This window comes from Saimiri boliviensis, chromosome 10 (assembly GCF_048565385.1).
Source record: "Saimiri boliviensis isolate mSaiBol1 chromosome 10, mSaiBol1.pri, whole genome shotgun sequence".
NCBI classification, from domain to species: Eukaryota; Metazoa; Chordata; class Mammalia; order Primates; family Cebidae; genus Saimiri; species Saimiri boliviensis.
The window spans coordinates 22460589-22482071 of NC_133458.1; the positions used below are offsets into that span (position 1 = coordinate 22460589).

The window sequence follows — 21483 nt, forward strand, 5'->3', positions numbered from 1 at the left end:
TTTTTTTTTTGAGACGGAGTTTCGCTCTTGTTACCCAGGCTGGAGTGCAATGGTGCGATCTCGGCTCACCGCAACCTCCGCCTCCTGGGTTCAAGCAATTCTCTTGCCTCAGCCTCCTGAGTAGCTGGGATTACAGGCACGCGCCACCATGCCCAGCTAATTTTTTGTATTTTTAGTAGAGACAGGGTTTCACCATTTTGACCAGGATGGTCTTGATCTCTCGACCTCGTGATCCACCCACCTTGGCCTCCCAAAGTGCTGAGATTATAGGCTTGAGCCACTGTGCCCGGCCATCTGTCATTCTTTTGTGGAAGAAAAACTTAACAATTCACAGCTCCAGGACTGATTCAGCCATTTACAGCACTGATTTAAAAGCCTAAAGAGGTGGTAAGCATATTCCATTTTGTATATCTCATTTTTCAATTGGCTACTGTGAGACTTCTTGTTATCTGTTATCTAATTTATCTTTGGTTGATCCCACTTTTTGATCACTGAGATATGGCATATGCAAATGATCTTATAAAAGGGATATCCAGGAGTCATAGAAAATCCCAGAAATAATACAGGTTCTGAATAAAAGGGTTTTAATTTGGAATGCTTTTTATGAGTAATTATTTTTATCAGACTTGTTTATTGTATAAAAGCTAAAAGTATAGCTTAAGAAAAAAGAAAACAAATCCATAATCTCATTATGCAGAGATCTATATCAACATTTTGGTTTTTATCTTTTTAGGCTTTCTCACTTTCAACCATCCAGTTCAGATGCTTTTGGCATATGCTAGGAAAAAATATGTTATTTCACACATCTAGAAACCCAGAAGTAGAGTGGATTCAAGGATAGTATAATCAGTGACTCAGTGGCCATCCAGAGCTCAGTTTCTTTATGTCTGTCCACTTTGTCATCCTCATCCTAAGGCTTACCGTTATAAACTGTAAACAACATGGTTGCCAGTGGAAGAGAATCTTATACTAACTGATTTAATCAACTGAGATAGAATCAACCACAATGAGTCAACCACAATGTCTTCTTCATGTATACAGCATCATTCTATATATACTGATCACCAATTTGTTTTTCCCACCCCACTTCACTAAGTGTCTTAGAGATGTTTAATATACATACATCTTTATAATTTTTTTAACATCTGTATAGTGTTCTCTAACATGGATTGCCACAATTTGACTATTAGTGGATGTTATGTAATAGTTATGTCTTTATTTACCTAAGAGATAAACTGCTGATCGGGTAATACACGTATATTTTCCTTTGCTAGGAAACAAAACTGTCAAACCTTTTTAAAAAGTGAGAATACAATTTTACATTCCCACCAACAATGTATTAGAGTCCCAGTTGCTCTACATTCTAACATTTGGTTGCCAGTCTTTTAAATTTTTTGCCATCCTGGTAGATGCCAAGTGGTATCTCGTTGTGGTTCAAATTTTCGTTTCCCATGTTGAAAATTTGTTTTAATATGCTGATTGATTATTACATGTCTTTCTTTGAGAAATGTCTGTTCAAGTCTTTTGTCCATTTTAAAATTAGGTTTTCATGATTGGTTTGTGGGAATTCTTCATATATTCTGCATACAAGTCTTTTGTCATACATGTGTTGGGAATGTTTTTATAGGTGGTGGCTTGCCTTTTCATTTTTAACTGCATCTTAATGAGAAATTTTAAATTTTGATGAAGTCAACTTTATTAATTTTTCATTGTTTCTTTTCTCTGTCTGGCTCTTCTACAAGGAGTTGTTGCCTTATCTATGACTACAAAGATACTGTCTATGTTTTCTTCTAGGAACTTTAGAATGTTAGGTTATATGTAGCTTTATACGTTCAGGTCTGTAATCTGTCTTGAATTAATTTTTGTGTACTAGTGAGGTAGACATCAAGGATTTTTTTCTAGATGTATACTAAGTTGTTACAACACCAGTTATTGAAAAGACTTTCCTTATCCTCACTGGATTTCTTTGGTGCCTTTGTCAAAGATAATTTGGTCATAAACATGTTGGTCTATTTCTGGCTGTTTTATTCTGTTCCACTGATGTATTTATATTTTTGTCAATTGTTTGACAAGAATTAAAAAAATCTACTGGCCGGGCGCAGTGGCTCATGCCTGTAATGTCAACACTTTGGGAGTCCGAGGTGGGCAGACCACCTGGTCAGGAGTTCGAGACAAGCCTGGCCAACACGGTGAAATGCTGTCTCTACTAAAAATACAAAAATTAGCAGGGTGTGGTGGCATGCACCTTTAGTTCCCACTACCCAGGAGGCTGAGGCAGGAGAATTGCTGGAACTGGGGTGAGTGGGGTAGTGCAGAGGCTGCAGTGTGCTGAGATTGCGCCACTGCACTCCAGCGTGGGCAATAGAGCAAGACTCCATCTCAAAAAAAAAATTAGCAAAACATATTTATATCCATATTTCATGTGGCCAGAAACAAGCAATGTTTAAATGTTTATTGGGAATTATACTTATGAAAAGTGCAAAAACAAAGAACCACAGCTTATTGATTTATCACAAAGAAAATACCACATAGGCCAAGAAATATTACATTGCAAGCACCTCAGGTACTCCACTCATGCCCCTTTCCCATCACCAGCCTCTCTCTCCCTTTGAAAAGTAGCCATTAGCCTTATTATAATGCAATCGTTTCTTTACTCTCCTTTATAATTTTACCACCTAAGTATTCATACACATGCATGTGTATAATACAGTTTTTATCTATGGAAGTGTAAATAAAACTATTGCTTTGCTTTGCCTATTTTTGAACTTTATATAAATTAAATCACATAGTATATGATATTCTTCTGTGCTGTTTTTCATGTGTATTTATGAAATCAATCCACTTAGTGGCATATTGCTGTACTTTGCCTATTTCATTGATATATAATCTTGTACAAAAATACTGCAATTTATCCATTTCTATTTATAATGGACATTTGGGCTGTTTCAGTTTGGGGCTATTAAGAACAATGGTGCTATGGACAGCTCTATACATGTTGCTGGGAGCACCTCTGCTCATATCAGTTTTGGTTATACAACTGGGAATAAACATTTTAGGTTGCACTGCATGTATATATTTAATTTCAGTAAATTGCCAAGCTATCATCCAAACGATTATACCAATTTACACACCCACAAGCAGGTCACAAAGGTTCTTCTAGTTGCTCCACATTCTCACCATTGCTTGGTATATAAATATAACCTTGCAAGGTGTCTGTGAAACAGTACTCAGCCTAATTAACAATCAGGAAATTGCAAGTTAAAATCACAATAAGATACCAATTCATGATAAGGTTGATTATCATCTCATATGTTTATTGGCCATATGATTATCAATTTTTATAAAGTGCCTATTCAAATCTCTTGCCCATTTTCCTACTGAGTTGTTTGTCTTTTCTTATTATGTTCAGAAATGCTTTGTATGTTCCAGAACTGACCTATTTGTCAGTTATGCATTGCAAATATTAATATAATCTCCCAATCCAATGTTTGCCTTGTTCTTGTTGTTGTTGTTGTTGTTGTTTGATGTGCTGAGATTTTAAATTTTACAGTAGTCAAATTTATCAGTCTTTTTCTTTATGGTTAGTGTATTTTATGTTCTGTTTAAGTCTTTCCAGATTTTAATATTATGAAGATATTTTCTTGTATTATTTTCTAGAAGTTTTATTGTTTCGCCTTTCATTTTTATATACATAACCCACTTGAAATTGACTTTTGTGTATAAGGTTGGGGCGAGATACACCTTTTGCATATGGAAATCCAACTATTCCAATATTATTTACTGAAAAGACCATCTTTAACTTTCTCTTGCAGTCCCACCTTTGTCATAATGACCATATATGTGTAGGTCTGTTTCTAAGCTCTCTATTCTATTCCATTCCTGTCTCCTTTCAGCAATGCCATATATTACTATAACTTTATTAAGGTTTAAGAGCCAGTAAAGTAGGTTTTTCAATTGTTTTGTCCTTTAAGAGGTTGTTGGCATTTCCATATGCATTTTAAAAGTACCTTGTCAATTTCTATAAAAAATAACAATTGGGATTTTGATTGGTATTGCATGGAATATGTAGAACAGGTTGGCGATAACTGACATTTTAAAAATAATGAGTCTTCCAGTCTATGAACACGCTATATCCCTCTATTTATTTAGGTCTTTTAAAATCTCTCTCAATAATGCTTTATAGCTTCTTCATAGAAATCTTGTTTATCAGTTAGATCTATTCCTAGGCCTGTGATTTTTAAACTTATTTGAAACAGTTGCACACATGCAGAAAAGTTGCAGTAACAGTAAAACAAAACAAAACAAAACAAAAAAACACAGCTTTTTTCCCTGAAATACTTTCTATCCTCTTGAAATGTTTATTATCTATTTCCTCCAGTGAAGGAAATCCACCTATATAAATAACCATAATACAACCATCAAGATCAGGATGTTTATACTGATTTATTTCTAATATTTACTCCTTAGACTTCAAGTTTTGACAGTTGTATAATGTCCTTTCTAGCGAAAGGATCCAGTTTAGAATCATTTAGCCTTAATGTATATTTTAGTTTTCTTCACAATAGAACAGCTTTTCAGTCTTTCCTTAATATTTCATGACTTTGACGCTTTTCGAAAATTACAGGTCAGAGTTCCAATTTCAGCTAAGAGACAGAGAAAGTTTAAAAGAAAAGTGTCGTCCCCACCCTTAAAACAAAAAATAAACGGGACAAACTGCAAATTAGTGACTTTTCTCCAACCCACCATAAAAGAGGTTGCAGGGCAACCAAGTGCTCCAAAGTCTGTGAAAAGACAGAAACCTGAAAGGTGAAACTGGACCTCAGTAGTTGCCCATTGAAGCCAGATGCTGCTGGACTTCAAGTAATCTGGTAAGAAGGCACAGCTAAAGATTTGAAAATAAAAATTTAAAAGCCAAGTGTGAGTGTGATAGTAAGTATTTGGAGAGGATGGAAAATATTTCAGGGAAAAAAAATTTTTTTTTTTTTACTGTTATTGCAACTTTTCTGTATGTGTGCAACTGTTTCAAATAAGTTTAAAAACCACATGCCTAGGAATAAAACTAACTGATAAACAAGATTTCTATAAAGAAACTATAAAGCATTATTGAGAGATTTTAAAAGACCTAAATAAATAGAGGAATATAGCGTGTCCATAGATTGGAAGACACATTATTTTAAAGGCCCTTGAGGCTGCAGATATAAGATGTAGGGGTTAGCACTACTTTCAGACTTTTCCTCTGGTGCTGCCAAGGTACTCACAGGGAAGATCAGAGAGAATCCTGGGAAAGTTCTTCTTGTGATGCGGGCTTGGGGAGAACAGCAGTCTCTGCCAAACTCCACCCAGACCCAACTAGGAATCTCCCTTTATAGAACAAAATACTGAATCTATAATAGGACATTAGTAGAAAACAATTGCATTTGGGGAAAGGGAACAGCAACAACAACCCAATGCAAAAAAAACCCAACACTACCACACTAACCTTGAGTGAGATGCAGGCACATGTGCTGTTTTCTGTCTATAGAGTTGCCTGTTCTACACATTTCACATAATTGGAATCATATTATTTGTTCTTTTTGTTTGGCTTCTATCACTCAGCATGTTTTCAGAGTTCATCCATGTTGTAGCATGTATCAGTACCTCATTCCTTTTTATGGCCAATTAATATTATATTGTGTAGAAATATGATATTTTGTTTTTCCATTCATCCATTAATGAACATTTGAGTTGTTTCCACCATTTAGCTCCTAAGAATAATGCTGCCATTAACATTGTACATAAGTTTTTGGTTGGATATACATTTTCGTTTCTCTTGGGTACATACTTAGAAGTGGAACTGCTGGGTCAAATAGTAACTCAATGTTTAACTTTCTAACGAAATGCCAAACTGTTTTCCAAAGTAGCTGCACAATTTTACATTCCCAACATCAATGTATGAGGGTTCCAATCTCTCCACATGCTTGTCAGCCCTTGTTATCTGACTTTTTGATTCCAGTCATCCTAGTGGGTGTAAAGAGGTATCTTATTGTGGTATTAATTTGCATTTCCCTATGACTAAAGATGTTGAATATATTTTCATGTGTTTACTGACCATTTGTTCATCTACTTTGGAGAAATGTTTATTTAGAACCTTTGTACACTTTAAAATCTAGTTGTCTTTTTATTATTGAGTTGTAAGATTTATTTAGTCTAGATAGAAGTACATTGTCAGATAAATAATTTTCAAGTATTTCTCTCATTCTATGGGTTTTATTTTCATTTTTCTTGATACTTTCTGTTGAAATACAGAAGTTTCCGGTTTTGATAAACTTGAATTCATCTATTTTTGTTCCAGTTGTTGCTTGTGCTTCTGGAATTATACCTAAGAATCCATTGCCAAATCCAGTCATGAAGCTTTTGCCTCTATGTTTCCTTGTGTTTTATAGTTTGGGCTGTTAGATCTTGATCCATTTTGAATCAATTTTTGTGTATGGTGTGAGATAAGGGACAAACTTCTTTATTTTGAATGTGGTTATCTATCCAGTTGTCTTGGCACCATTTGTTGAAAAGACAGTGCTCTTCCTATTGGAAAGTCTTGCCATCCTTGCCAAAAATCAGTTGACCAAAGACACATGGGTTTATTTCTGGACTTCCAGTTTTAATCACTGGTCTACCTGTCTAACCTCATGATAGTGCCACACTGTCTAAATTACTGTTTGTAGTAAGTTTTGAAATCAGAAAGTGTGAGTTCTCAAATTTGTTCTTTTTTAAGTTTTTTTTTTCTTTTTCTTTTTCTTTTTTTTTTTTTTTTAACCATTCTGGGTACCTTGAGTTTCTATAACAATTTTAAGATCAGCCTGTCAATTTCTACAAAGCCACCTACTGGTATTCTAATGAAAATTGCATTGAATCTGTAGATTCATCTGGGGAGGACTGTCATCATAGTAACAGTAAGTCTTTTATCCATAAACATGAGATGTCTATTTACTTAGATCTTTACTTTCTTTCAGTAATGTTTTGTAGTTTTCAAGCATGTTTTGCACTCTTTATCTTCATATTTTATTCTTTTGCAAACAGAATACTTTCGATAAGTTCATTTAGGATTGTTTATTATAAGTGCATAGAAATACGATTGATTTTTATATATTAATCTTGTATTCTGCAACCTTGCTGAACTTATATATTAGTTCTAAAAGTTTTTTTTTTTCAGTGGATTCCTTAGGATTTTCTATGTCCAAAATTATTTCATTGGCAAACACAGTTTTATGTCCTTCTTTCCAACCTGGATTTTTGAAACTTCTTTTTCTTGTCTAATTACCCTGGCTAGAACCATTATTACCATGTCGTATAGAAGTGGAAAAGTGGATATCTTTGTCTTGTTCCTGACTTTATGGGAAAAGCATCTAGTATTTTTACCATTAAGTAAATATTAGCTGTGGGATTTTCATAGATGCCTTTTATCGAGGACGATCCTTTCTCTTCCTAATTTGGTGAGTGTTTTTGTCATGAAAAGGTGTAGGATTTTTAAAAAATCCATTTTCGATGTTTATTGAAAAGATTTTTTCATGCTCTATCACATTGATTTTTGGGCACAGGGAAAAAACAACATGTCTGGATAGATTCCACTTCATGACATATATTCTTTTTATTTGTTGCTGGATTTAGTTTGCTAGTATTTTGCTGATAAATTTTACATCTATATTCATAATATATATTGGTCTGTAGTTTTCTTGTGATGTCTTTGTGTGGTTTTGTTAACAGAGTAATACTGGCCTCAGAGGATGAATGGGGAAACGTTCCTTCCCCTTCTATTATTGGAAGAGTTTTTGAAGAATTAGAAATTCTGGTAGAATGTTCTAAACATTAAATGTTTCATAGAATTCAGCAGTTAAGCTATTTTGGTTTAAGCTACTCTCTGTAGTAGATTTTCTATTATTAATTAAATCCCTTTACTTGTTATATGTCTATTTAGATGTTCTATTTCCTCTGGAGTCAGTTTCAGTACTTCGTGTCTTGGCCAGTCATGTGTCCATTTCATCATAGTTATTTAATTCATTGAAATTCCTTTTTAATCTGTATCTGCTTTGATAATTATTTCCTCTAGTTTTCTAGCATAGGATTCTCAGGACAGTTACATACATCATCACAAGTTGGTAATATTGAAGCCTTTAAAAGTGTTTGCAACTACAGCAGACAGTTTTTTCTGCACTTAAATCACATGCCACAAAATTTTACATAACTTCTTTTTAATGGTATCCAAGTCTAAGTATTCCTCCAAAAGATTTCACAGGACTTCCAAAGTTGTGCTGAGGGGCCACTTTATTTTGTCTTAGGTGGCAGATATAAAAGATGACTATTTTCCACAAGACAGAGTAAGTGACTTTGTTAAGTAACTGTCCGGATAAGCCATTTCCATATGCAGATTTAAGTAGTTCAAGTTAGTTCACCGTTATGTGAACAAAAGAATATTTAGGAGTATAAGGCCCTGCACTCAGCCGGTTGTCCTCCAAATTTCTACTGCTAGTTTTTCTATACACTGCTAGATGTCCTTCCAAATTTTCATTCTAACTTTCTTCCTTACTTACTAAAACCTGATTTTATCAGGGCAGCAGTGTACTTCCATTAAAAAACCTTAAGTTCATCCATGTTTTTAGTTGGCCATCTTCCCAGCAGTCCCCTGGAAACCATCATTCTCAGCAAACTGACACAAGAGCAGAAAATTAAACACTGCATATTCTCACTCATAGACAGGTGTTGAACAATGAGAACACGTGGACACAATGAGGGGAGCACTACATACTGGGGTCTGTTGGGGGGAAATGGGGGAGGGACTAGGGGGTGGGGAGGTGGGAAGAGATAACATGGGGAGAAATGTCAGATACAGGTTAAGGGGAGGAAGGCAGCAAATCACACTGCCATGTGTGTACCTATGCAACAATCTTGCATGTTCTTCACATGTACCCCAAAACATAAAATGCAATAAAAAAAAAAACCTTAAGTTGCGGTGGCTCACATCTGTAATCCCATCACTTGGCCAAGGTGGGTGGATCACAAGGTAAAGAGATCAAGACCATCCTGGCCAATATGGTGAAACCCTGTCTCTACTTAAAATACAAAAATTAGCTGGGTGTGGTGGTGCATGCCTGTAGTACCAGTTACTTAGGAGGCTGGGACAGGAGAATCACTTGAACCCAGGAGGCAGAGGTTGCAGTGAGCCAAGATAGGGTGACTGCACTCCAGCCTGATGACAGAATGAGACTCTGTCTCAAAACAAAAACTTTAAGTTTTCAGGCTTGCCTGTGGCCAGGAGTAGCCATGTAATATAATTCTAGTCAATGAGATGTAAAAAGATGACTCCTGGTGGAATTTCTGGGAAAGCTTTTTTTTTTCTTTTTTTCTTAAATAAAAAGAATCAGCTAGCGTAAGCATGTTGCTCCTTGTTTTTCCTCCTCTTCATCGTATTTTCATCACTTAACAGGGTCTTTTGCAAAACAAGAGCTTTAAATTTGAAGTCTAATTTACCAATTTTTTATTAATCATGTTTTTGATGTCAATTCTAAGACTCTTTGTCTACCTCTAGATCATAAAGATTTTCTTCTGTTTTAAAAAAGTTTTATACTGGCATGTGTTACATTTAAATCTATAATTCATTTTGAATGAATTTTTGTATAAGATGTTAGACTTAGGCTGAAGTTTTCCCTTGTATCTTTCTTTTCTTCCCATGGATATCCAATTTCTCCAGCAATATTTGTTGAAAATGCAAACTTTCCTCCATTAAATTGCTTTTCACTTTCGTCAAAAACCATTTGGGAATATTTGTGTGGTTCTATTTCTGAGTTCTCTATTCTCTTCTACTGATCTAATATGACATAGCTTTGACTATGGTAGCTACATAAAAGCTTGAGGTAAGAAACTACTTTATCCCATTTTATGCTTCTTCTTCAAATTGCTTTTTTAAAAAGTTATTCTAGTTCTTTAGCCTTTCCATATAAATTTTAGAATAATTCTGCCTATATCTACAGAAAGAAATCTTGATAGGAATTTCTTAAACCTGTATGTCAGCTGGGGAGAGGTGACATCCTACTAGATTGAGCTTAGTCCTACCCATGAACATGGTATATTTGTTGATTTATTTAGATCTTCTTTTATTAATTTCATCAACATTGTGTAGTTTTAAGAATGCAAGTCTTGTACATGTTTTGTTAGATTTACACCTAAGTAATTTTTTAAAAAGTAATCGTAACAGTAATGTTCTATACTGTGGTAGGGGTTTAGCTTACCCAAATGTATGCATTTGTTAAATTTGTTAAAATTCATTGATACAATTAGATTCGTGCATTTGATGTTTTGTAAAATGTACCTCATAACTAAAAAGGAACGCTAGGTAATAATATACATGCTAAAGTAGTTAGAGGTGAAATGTAAGAAATATCTGCAACTTACTTTTAAATGAATAAAAAACTAAAAGGACTTGATGGATAAAGAGAGGGATGGATACATGGCTACATATGTGATAAAGCAATATAGTAAATTATTGATTGTAAAAATCTAGTTGATGGCCTTATGGGTTCCTGTATAATCCTTTCAACTTCTCTGCATATTTGAAAATATTCTTAATAAAATACTTGGAAGTAAGCAGTTAATACAGAGTGAGAAGTTAAATAAAGAATAAATTTCAATAAGTTAGATTTATTAAAAAAAATCATAAACTAATAAATTATTAGAATACAGCACAAGACTAGGACTAATAAATACATTCAAGCACTGATTCTTTGAAAAAATTAACAAGATGAAGCCTACCAACATACTCACGGGAGAAAAGTAATGCAAAAGCATGAAATATTAGAAAAAATGGAAAAATATCTCCTATCTTTAAAGGAAATTACAGCAATTGTAGGAGAATATCTTAAATTTATGAAATGAATTTTAAAATCCTGCATGAAAGGCATTATTTTTCTAGGAAAATAAATAACCAAACTGTCCCTGGAATACACAGGAAACATAAACAGACCTAATAAAGAAGAAACTGAGAAGTTTTATAATAACAATATTCTCAGTCTCTCTAAAACAGTAACAAAATATGCACAGTTTTAGAATACTTCTCTCAAAATTAAAAAGAACATTAATGAAAGCATTATTGAAACTGTTCTGAAGCAAAGAATTCTAAATAAAATTTATACCAAAACCTGAAAAACATATACAAGTTATAAAATTTTTAAAATCTGTCTTATTTATGAATATGAAAGCAAAAATCCTGCATAAAATTAGAAGACGGAATTCAGCAACCTACTAAAAATTATTCACAATGACTAACTGAACTTTATTTCAATACTATACATCTGGTTCAATATTAAAGAAGCTAACATCACTCACCAAAATAATAGGTCAAAGAGAACATCATAATCCTTCCATAGATGTTAAAAAGTCATTTAATAAAGTTTAGTAATTATTTCTGATAAAGTTGTCTTAATAATATAAGAATTAATGGGTAACTCCTTACCAGAATAAAAAAAAATTTATTTTAAACTGGAAGTCAATAATTTGCTTAATGAGAAAATAGTGAAACTATTCCCATTAAAATGAAGAATAAGATAAAGGCAACATTATTAAATATTTTTTGACTATACCAGTCAATGCATTTAGTACAAAAAAGAAATATAAGACATAAAAACTGGAAATGAGGAGATATAATTACAGTAATACAGGATAATACAACTATAATTCGAACATATATGATAATTTAAATATTAGAAATAAAAGATGGCAATTTTCAAAATTAATACACACAATAACTTTCCTGTATATAAACAAGTTCGAAAATATAATGTAATAAATATTCTACTTGAAATTGCTATTTTCACAACAAAAATATTTAGTGTTAGCAACAAAAATAAATAAAATACCATAAAATCAACTTAACAGTTTAGGAAAAAAAATTAAAACTATAATAAGGGAGGTAAAGGAAAACTAGGATAAATGGTGAGACAAATCTTATTATTGGATAGGAAGGTGCAATTCTAAAAATGTTACTCTCCTTAAGTTAATCTATAAATTTAATGTGATTACAATAAAGTTACCAGCTTATTTATTTTAGGACAACTAGGAAAGATTATTTGATTCTTTATAGAAGCATAATAAGGCAAAAGTAGCCAGAAAAATCTTGAACAAAGTGAAACAGTAAGGAACTACGTTTACTGTATAATTATAGTTTAAAAGCTATAGTAATAGAGTTTCATGCTGGTATATCAAAAGAAGATTAATGGAAGGCCGGGCATGGTGGCTCAAGCCTGTAATCCCAGCACTTTGGGAGGCCGAGGTGGGTGGATCACGAAGTCGAGAGATAGAGACCATCCTGGTCAACATGGTGAAACCCCATCTCTACTAAAAATACAAAAAAATTAGCTGGACATGGTGGCGCGTGCCTGTAATCCCAGCTACTCAGGAGGCTGAGGCAGGAGAATCGCCTGAACCCTGGAGGTGGAGGTTGTGGTGAGCTGAGATTGCGCCATTGCACTCCAGCCTGGGTAACAAGAGCGAAACTCCGTCTCAAAAAAAAAAAAAAAGATTAATGGAACAGAATTCAAAATTGGACCTAAGAGTTTAGTATATCATAAATGTGGGCATTGTAAGTGGGTAGAAAAAAATAATTTATTTAATAAATTTTGTTGGAACAACTCACCAGGCATTTAATAATAGGACTGGATTGGAAGTTTACTTCTTATATCAAAATGTATTCCAGATGGATCAAAAATTTAATCACAAAAAATACTCTCTGACATTACCAAGAAAGAAGTATGAAAATTTCAAAACCCCAGAAGTAATTTAAAAAATGATAGACAAAATAACTACATAAAATACAAATTTATGCATGCCAAAGACAAAAGGCAAATGATAAACTAAGGAAAAAAAGCATGCAATGTATAAGACACAGTAAACAAATCTCTTGCATGACTGAAAGCACTTACAGATCAAGAAGAAAAAAAGTCCAACAAATAGCAAAATGGGCAAAGGATTTTATCAGACAGCTTATATAAAGTCAGTAGATAAAATGTTCTGTTTCATCCATAAAGAATACATTAACAAAAAACAATACATATCAAGTAAACAATATCAGACTGTTAAAACTAGAATGGATGATTAACAGTATTAATGAGAGTATGGAAAAATAGGTACTTTCATTGTGTAGTCAGGATTAACTCAGATGGCCTATGTTGTCCAAACCCTGTACATCCAAAGAAAGATTTAGACCTTACCCAGCTCCTGAGAGATAATCTCTAAGACTCTGAAATATTCTGCCTGTTCAGAGTCTCTTTGTCTACTTAGGGCCTTGGATCACATCAGATAGTTATGCTAATGTGAGTTGTGGTGGGGGGCTCTGGGCCACATTGTATTAATTTTGGATGGAGAGGCTGGGAACTGAATATTGAAGACCAGCCACATGGACATTCCTTGCAGACATAGCTGGTCCCTAATAGAAACTCTGGACACCAAGGCTGGATGAGCTTCCCTGATTAGCAGCATTTCATGAGTGTTAGCTCTCATCATGGCTGGAAGAAGTAAGTGCTGTCTATGAAACTCCACTGGGAGAAGACAACTAGTCTTTCCTAGACTCTGCCCTAAATCAAGTCTGTTGATTATGGTTTGTAACATTTCACTGTAATAAGCCACAACCATTAATGTAATGGTTTTTCTGAATTTCTCGAGTCCTTTTAGTGAATCATTGAACTTTATTTAGGGTAGTCTTGGGAACTCCTGATCACAGGTGATGTCAGAAGTGGGACTCACTAGAATTACCCTGACTCACTGAAATATGGCAATAGAATGGTTTGGGAAAAGGAAGAATAAGAGGGTAGGAGTTGACAAATCTTTGATTTGGGCCACCCATGGTGTGAAGTAGCCCCTGTGTTGCAATCAGTTACTAGAAGTAAAAGTCACCACTGGAATTTAGAAATGATAAATCTAACTCCCAAAGAATTGGCTCACTGGATGCATAAGGAAATGCAAAATGACAAGAAACATGCTAAATATACAGTCTCTCAGTTATTAGGTGTAACAGCTAAAATGACAGTAAAGTGCTGCGATTCCTGATGCTGGGCCAAGCTCGAATTTTAGCTGGTCTAAGCTACAGACACTAGCTCCAGGGTTTCCAACAAAGGGACAAATAGCATGCTGAAACAACTGTCAGCTAAAATAAAATAAGTCATGAGAGAATGGGGAAAGACAAAAGAAAGAATCAAGGGACTCATTCCAGCAGGTTGGACACTGATGGGATCAAAGGTCTTAATGAAGCACTACTGGAGACTACATAGGCCAATGGGAGCTCCTGGCATACCCCAACTTTGAAGAGGTTTAAACAAATCTGTTCTATTTACCTTAGTCTGGAGGAATTAACAAAGCTGAAAGGCAAAAAGGACAATGAAAAATGTTACCTCAAATCATCTGAGGCAATTGTCTCACAAGCTAATATGAATAAAGACTGATGAAAAGAGGCAGGGTCCTTTAGTCTGATCCTTGTTTGGGGACATGGGCTATAGCATGTGTGGTTAAGATGGTCAGTGAGTGTAGAGTAAGCTTTTCTGGGACTCTTTGACGTGGCAGACCAATGCACTGAGGTTCCTAAAACTGTTGGTGAAATCCTAATGTTGACTACAGTTAGCTTGGGTGACTTAGCCATGAAATGGTTGATGAAATTAAAAGTTGAGATTAAAACTGAAATATTTAAATGAACTTCATGTGAACTGAACATACCTCTTTTTCCTGAATGCATTGGGATGTATTTTATATCTGATTGGCGATTATATACACTATCTAATATTCTAAAACTGAAAGCATGTAAATTTGTCCTTTATCCAGTATACCCACTAAATTGGAACCCACAGAATTGTCCAAGCCCACAGATTTTAGTTGGAAATAGTATAAAATACCTGGTGCACAGTGAGATTAACCTTTAATCAATGATATGTTAGAAACTGGGATGCTGGTACCAACATATTTTCTCTACAGTAGCCCTGTATGGACCGGAGTCTGGGGCTTACGGAAAAAGCCTGTGAGCACCATCAAGCAGTGACTACTGGAATTTGGACCAGAAAATTTTCAGAAGCAGCTGTAAGATATGCAGCATTTGGGAACCAATTATTAACTTGCTACTGGACATTTTACTAATGTTGGAACTAATTTCTAACCAATTACTAACTTGCTAATGTCCAATACAAGTTAGTAATTGGTTCCCAAATGCTGCATATCTTACAGCTGCTTCTGAAAATGCCCCTGTGACTGAATGCATTAATCAGGGTTCTTCAGAAAAATAGACCCAGTAGGGTGTGTGTGTGTGTGTGTGTGTGTGTGTGTGTATGTGTTATAGGAATTATATCAGTGAATATATACATATGTGTATGTACATTGTCACAGAATTATGGAGACTGGGAAGTCTCATAATCTGTGTGCAAGTTATAGAACTAGGAAAGCTGGTGGTGTAATTCAGTTCAAGTCCAAAGGCCTGAGAACTAGAAGCTCTGATGTCTGGGGGCAGATGATGACTATCCCAGTTCAAGAAGACAGAATTCACCCTTCCTCCATCCTTTTGTTCTATTCAGGCAGGCCCTCAATAGGTTGGATAATGCCCCACCTCCTTATGTTGGTGATGGTGGATCTTCTTTACTAATCTACCAATTCAAATGGTAATCTCTTCTGGAAACACCCTCAGAGGCACATCCGGAAATAATGTGTTACCAGCTACCTAGGCATCCCGTGGCCCAGTTAAGCTGACACATAAAATTAACTATTATACTGAAGGACATATAAACGTGAAACTTGAAATGCCTGTAATGTCTTAAGTGATGTGAAAGGAACACTCTAATAAGGCAGTGCCCAGAAGGGCTCCATAGTAAATGGAAATGGTTTATACAGGACAGTGTTACTGGGACAATGCAAGGCAGTTGCAAGGTAGATAGTCAACATCCTGTTTGGAATGCCATTGTACTACATCAAATGATGGAAAAGTCCTGATTGAAGAAGATAAAAACAATCTGCTCAGGCTGAACTATATGCTGTCCATGCAGTGATGAAAAAACTGAACAAGTATAAAAGTTCCATTTTAAAATAATCAAAGTTTGGGTAGTGGCGATGGCTGGCCATATGGTCAAATAGATGGGCAATTAAAAACTTAGATGCCCCATATGGGGCACCATCCTATGGAAATCACCATGGGAATTTAGGGGCAAATTAAAGTAGGACATGTCAATGCCCAGCAGAAGAACCCTCTTCCAGGATCAGATGATTACTGGACCCAGTTAAGTGGAAAACTTGGTGTGCTTACTTGAGGTGGGCATGTGGGTCCATGAAATAAACGGAAATGAGAGACATGTAGAAATGTAGGCATGGGCTGACTCTTAGCATATTTCTCTTGCTCTCTCTGAGGCACAAAATATAAATAAATACTATAGGAGAGACAGAGACCACAGGTGGCTACGGGCAGATTTCCTAGGGAGAAGGTGGCACACATAGCTGATAAGTAACTACATCAGAATGGTGTGATAGCCCCAGGAGACTACCTATAGAGTAGTCTATAAAAGGGTCCTGACAGGACTAGACATTTACTTTGGACTAGGCTTTTCACCCCCAGAGGTACATGGGTACAAATGCTTAAAATACTATGAAAGGACTGAAACAGATGATACTGTGCCAATTTGAACCATCAAGCTATATTTCTTCAGACCAAGAAACACACTTCATAGCCCATAGTGTCTAATGATGGGCAAAAAGATATCACATCAAAATGGACTAGTGGTTTAACTAGAGAATTGAAAAAGGTAACTGAAACACTGTCTAAAATGGGGGATGATAAAGGCAGGAAGGGCTGGTATATATAGCTTCATGAGTGTGTATGCACATTAACATGAGGGCGATAAGAGCGAGTTCCCACTTGACAAATTCTTTGACTTTTACGGTGGATCTGGAGAAGGAGAGATGGAGGAGGACACTGGTACAAAGTACAAAGTGATTTCTCACATCACCTCAACTTTCTTTTTTTTTCCAACTTGGGGCAGTGGTTGGAGACTGCAGGGCTAGAAACAGGAATGATTCCTAAGCAAGAAACTTACTTAAAGCTTTATGTCAGAATTGCTATGGGCCTAATGGGGTGGACTGTGTCTTTATCCTACCTGGCAAAATTTGGATTGATAGTGAATGCAGCTGTATTGCCTGGTGGTCAAGATAGCCCACTAGTTCTATACCTACATATCCTTACTCTATGTAAAGCGGAATGAGCTGAAAGGAGGCATGAGCTAGACTGGTAATACTGCTGGCAATCTAGACCAGCACAGTGGCTAAGCCTCACAACTCTTCCAAAGGTGGAAATGTTTGGTAAAAAATTATGACAGGTGAAAAACAGTAGAAATAGCCAAGGCATGGGAATAAATAAGTGAATTAAGTAATGAGGAAAAGCTAGTATTACATTGGTGCTTTGAGAGAGGCTCAGAGCAAGAGACAGTTGTTCCTTACCTTAATTATACTGGATGCCCAAAAAGGTGAAGTCAGTTTCTAAGACTAGCTCTGCTCTTAGAACCTGAAAAGGCTGAATGGAAGCCTGTGAACTTGAGTGGCATTGTTCTGGGAGACATTCTGGTCATATGATATAATGATGAACTGGACCAATTAATTGTTAATACCACAGTGGAACTCTAGTAACAGGCCGTTATCTTTTGATTCTTATTTTTCAGGTTACATCTACTACAATACTGTGGATACAGTATAACACCGGCATCGTTGATATGATTCTTCTTCCTTATGTAAGTAAGTCATATGATGATGATCAAATGTATTGGAAAATTGAATCATAGCCTCATTGGTATGTAATATCAATGAAAAGTGGGCTAAGAACTGGACTACTTAATTATGAGTTAATTTCTATGCTGAGCATGTATGTATAAGTTTGTCGAAAGGTATGAATAGAAGAATATTAAAATAGGAGATAATCATACTAGTTAAAAACTAGGAAAATGTCTAATGGCTTTATAGGACTGATTAGTTGTTTCATTAAATCTATTCCTACGCCACACTTGCTTCTCAAAATTTTAGGCATCATATTGACATTATTACCATGTCATTTATAAGAATGCTATACTAAATGTAGATGCTTAGACATATATGATAGTTTTGCTGTAAGAGAGCCTAGGCCAAGTGACAATGGGTAGCCTGTGTGTAAATGATTAACTCAGCAGGCCTGGGTTGTCCAAACGCTGTACATTGTAAAGAATGATCTGGACCTTGCTAAACTCCTGCGAGATAACCTCTGAGGCCTCGGAATACCTTGTGTCATAAGAGTATCTTTGTCTACCTGGGACCTTGGGCTATGTCAGACAGTTTATGCTAACAATTGATTTATTGTGGTGGTAGTGGTAGAGGCCTTGGACACACAGTATCAGTTTTGACCCCTGGAAAGTCCAGAGACTAAGTAACTGAGGTCAGCCATGTGGGCACTGCATATAGATATAACCAACCTGCAGTAGGAACCAGTGACACCAAACTTGGATGGTTAGCAGCACTTCATATTATCTCACACTACGGCTGGGAGAATTAAGTGCTGTTAATTAAGACTCCATAGGGAGAAAACAACTGGAAGCTTGTGCTTGGTCTCACCTGAACTCTGCTGCATAGCAAGGGCCCCCGACCCCAAGGCCATGGACTACTGGTCTGTGGCCTATTAGAAACCAGGCTACACAGCAGCAGGTGAGCAGTGGGCGAGCGAACATTACCACCTGAGCTCTGCCTCCGGTCCTATCAGCGGCAACATTAGATTGTCACAGGAGCGCAAGCCCTATTGTGTGTGTGCAAGACATCTAGGTTGTGCACTCTGCAGGAGAATCTAATGCCTGATGCTCTGAAGTGGGACGGTTTCATTCCAAAACCATCCCCCCACATCTGTGGAAAAATTGTCCACATCTGTGGAAAAACTGTCTTCCCCAAAACTGGTCTCTGGTGCCAAAATGGTTGGGGACCGCTGCTATACGCCATTTACTTTTGCTGATTTTAATCTGTGTCCTTTCAGTGTAATAAACTATAACCATGAGTATAACAGCTTCTCTGAGTTCTGCGAGTCCTTGTAGCAAATTGTTGAACATGAGTTATCTTGAGGAAGCCGACCATAGTCGTAAACTGTTTGCTTTTATGACTATAAATTAATGCAACTCTTTTGGGATGAAAATTTGACAGTATACCTTATACTGTCAAAAGGTATACCTTATACCTTTTCCTTATACCAGAAATTCTAGGAATGTACCCCTAAAATATATATGTATATGTGCATTGGGCCACACATAAAAGGGTATTTATGCAGTTCTTTCAGAGCCAATGACTGGAAACACCTAAAATTCATGAATAAGGTACTGGTTAAGGAAATTCTGATTCATCCATTTAATGAAATCTGACATACCAGTTTATAAAAAGGAGATTAATATATGCAAACTGACACGGAAAGACTTTCAAGATAGATGGCTGTGGAAGACAGACTTAATTTATAGCTGGACTGGAAAAGCTCTATTTTTACCACTGGGGAATTCTGGCTGTCCAGCTTGGACTCTTGGCCAAGATAAGAACAGTAAGATTAATGAGATGCTGTTTACTGTCTGAAACTCCCCCTGATAACCCCACATCGCCAGTTTGTTTACTGATGGTTTTCATTTGGCAGAATCAGGAAGACAGCCTGATTTGATGTCAGGACTATAGGGGCCTAAAAACCCAGATGGGAACTTTTGCCTTGAGGTCTTCTGAAGCTAAGATGAATGACACAGATCTTAGTGTTTCAATCTGAAGACAGGTAGTCTATGTGTGAATGAGGCCCCTGGAAAGCTAGCACCTGGGCCCTCATGTTTACCACAGTATCTTTCTCTCCCTGCACCATATCCTCTGCCTTAAAATAAAAGCCACAGTCTTATAAGTCCTTTCAACTACCTAAAATTGTAAAATCTTTGCAATAGTCAGGTGACAAAAGCAAGGTCTATGACAATATGTAAAACAATGGGAAGTAAGCTTTCTGAAGTGCTAGCAAGCAAAGTGGAAAAAGTCATCAAGGACACGTGGGAGAAGATTCTGATTCTCCTACACAGGGATGTATTGCAGTGGGTGTTCCAGTTGGCTTAAGGACCGGTGGAATTTGCAAAACCTTCAGGGACATGGACTGAAAATAAAAGAGCAGTGGGATAGCCCCAAATGAAGCTTTTATCCAGTCTGACTCTACCTTGCACAGATAGTGTCACCAATAGCTGTGTGATGTCATGACTCTGGGGATCTTGGGAAACGTATGCTTAGGGAGGCTGCATCTGCACCTGCACTGTGTGGTGACTGCACCTTCACCAGAATCGAGGCTATTTATTATATCAGATATCTGAAAGATGGCACCACAAACTCTAGCTACTCTTAAAACAGTATTTTGGTTAGAAAATATATTTATAATTTCAATAGAAGAGGTCAGAAATGCAGCTGCCCTCATCTGAAAGAACCTCAAGAGTAACAGTGGGGGATTACCAAGCAAACAAGAAGAGTAGAAACTCCCCACTCTGAACTTCTGATGGTGACGCCTATGACGGAGGGCAGAATGAAGGTTGAAAGTGAGGGCTAGGAAATGTAAGGAACAGAAAGGTGTGGCAAGGATGTGACAGAAGGGTTTTCTAGTTAGATGAGGTGGAGCTAAGTGGAGTGGGACGAGCACACGGGGCTGGAAGTGACCCTAAGAAGCAGTGGCAGGATGGGTGTTGCTTTCCTCTTCCTTTTGGGTCTCTGCTGCTCTCATTCTCTCATCACTGCTGCTGGAGAGAAATTAGGGAGAAGCCACAGTACGAGCAGTAGGGATTTTCCTTTATTTGCTCCTTATTCATTCCCTCTGGCACAGATTATGTCATGAGGAGGCTGGGAAACAGAACCAAAGTACAAAAAGAAAGGCTTGCGGGAGGGTTCCAATTCAGTAGCATGGCAGGGTTTTCTTTGCTGGACTTTTTAATTTCCTGCCCTGGTGCTGTAGCAAAATGAGGCTGGGGTGGGTGGGAGCAGAGGAGAGGTGGGAATGATGGCAGAAGGACTGAAAGGAGAAAAAGGGAGAGAAAGGGATGTCCTATACTGGAGAAGATAAATATATACCCAGTTTTGAAGAGATCTGTGTAAATTACGTGATGCTGTTAAGTACTATTAAGCATTAGTTCTTTATTATATTTTTAACCCTGTAACTCTGGAATTCTTGAGGAAAATTAACTTTGTTCTCTATGAACAAAAATGTGGTCTTTCTTTCTCCACTCCCTCTCTTTTCTCCCCATAACTATCTATCTATATGCCAGATAATATATGAAGAAAATTTAGTTTTTAAGAACTCCTGGTAGGCACTGTAATAAGTGTACAGTTATAAAAAGTATATATGTGTAGTTATTTTATTCACCAATGAATGTCTCTAAGATCTCTCCAGGCAATAACATATGTTTACGTGCCGCAATCAACAAAAGGTGAAAAGTCGTGGCAGTGAAA

General features: G+C 36.4%; 1 protein-coding gene across 1 annotated transcript in view; it reads right to left on the minus strand.

Moving 5' to 3' along the window:
• The window catches only part of AGBL3 (AGBL carboxypeptidase 3), a 135215-nt gene that overhangs the window by 106441 nt on the left and 7291 nt on the right, over positions 1–21483 (minus strand).